The sequence below is a fragment of the Pristiophorus japonicus genome, unplaced genomic scaffold (assembly GCF_044704955.1).
Source record: "Pristiophorus japonicus isolate sPriJap1 unplaced genomic scaffold, sPriJap1.hap1 HAP1_SCAFFOLD_472, whole genome shotgun sequence".
Lineage (NCBI taxonomy): Eukaryota > Metazoa > Chordata > Chondrichthyes > Pristiophoridae > Pristiophorus > Pristiophorus japonicus.
In genome coordinates, this window is record NW_027254377.1 from 26,074 (window position 1) to 27,269 (window position 1,196).

A 1,196-nucleotide genomic window follows, 5' to 3' on the forward strand; every position below is an offset into this window, starting at 1 on the left:
ATTTTAATAAATTTTTATACAACCGTAGAATCAGCAGAAAAACAGGATATTCAGCCCATAGTACCTAATAAATAGCCCATAGTACAAGAGTAAGGAAGTCTTGCTGCAATTGTACAGGGCTCTGGTGAGACCACACCTGGAGTACTGCGCACAGTTTTGGTCTCCTTATCTGAGGAAGGATACACTTGCCTTGGAGGTGGTGCAACGGAGGTTCACCAGATTGATTCCTGGGATGTGAGGACTGTCCTATGATGAGAGATTGTGTAGAATATGCCAATACTCTCTGGAGTTCAGAAGAAAGAGAGGTGATCTCATTGAAACGGACAATATTCTGAAGGGGATTGACAGGATAGCTGTTGAGAAGCCCGGCTAGCTCAGTCGGTAGAGCATGAGACTCTTAATCTCACGCTCGTGGGTTCGAGCCCCACGTTGGGTGATTAATTTTCCTTAAATCTTATGTTGTTTTCACGGGAAAACATTATTGATGAACCCATAATCTTCTTTTGCACAATGAAAGAAATGCGAACTGAGGGAGAGTTGATAATTTAATCATTTGTTCTGTGCTCTGCATAAGAACACAAGAACCAGGAGCAGGAGTCGGACATTTGGCCCTTCGAGCCTGCCTTCTTTTGCACTGAAACAACTTATAACCGTGTTTTTAAATTAGCAGTGCCAGATATTTCGAGGGCACCTTTCAATACTTCACAAAACCATTGCTTTCGCGACAGCCACCCGGGATCGAGGCTGTTTCTGAAGTAACTTTGATATTACCGTTTGGAATTGAAGTGGAATAATTTTATGAAGTTAGATGGATGTCCCAATGCACTTCAGAGTGGTGTCAAAACAAATGAGTTTGTAATTAAATACAATTAATGGTAGGAGTGGGTTTCAAACCCATGCCTCAAGAGGAAACTGTAACCTGAACGCAGCACCTTAGACCGCTCGGCCATCCTGACTGGTGAATGCGCCAGTTGCAAGTTATTGCTCTGGAAAGTTTCAGACCGGGCGCTTGTTCAGTGTTGCTGGAAAGCCCAGTGCTGCTGGAAAGCCCAGTGCCCGGGATATCCTCTCCTCCGGGGTTTTCCTGAGCGTGTGCTCGGTGTACGGGGAGCTTTGGCCCGGGTCCGAGGTTGCTTGCATCATGCGACAATGTGACCCGGACTGCTTTTGTTCAATTTTATCGCACACAAGTTTTT

The 1,196-nt window shown here is 45.1% G+C and overlaps 1 non-coding gene across 1 annotated transcript; it reads left to right on the forward strand.

The window, feature by feature from the left end:
* The first annotated feature begins 363 nt into the window (after positions 1–363).
* trnak-cuu (transfer RNA lysine (anticodon CUU)) lies at positions 364–436 on the forward strand. Its single transcript has one exon. It is a non-coding gene; the product is annotated as a tRNA-Lys (tRNA).
* The last annotated feature ends 760 nt before the right edge of the window (positions 437–1,196 follow it).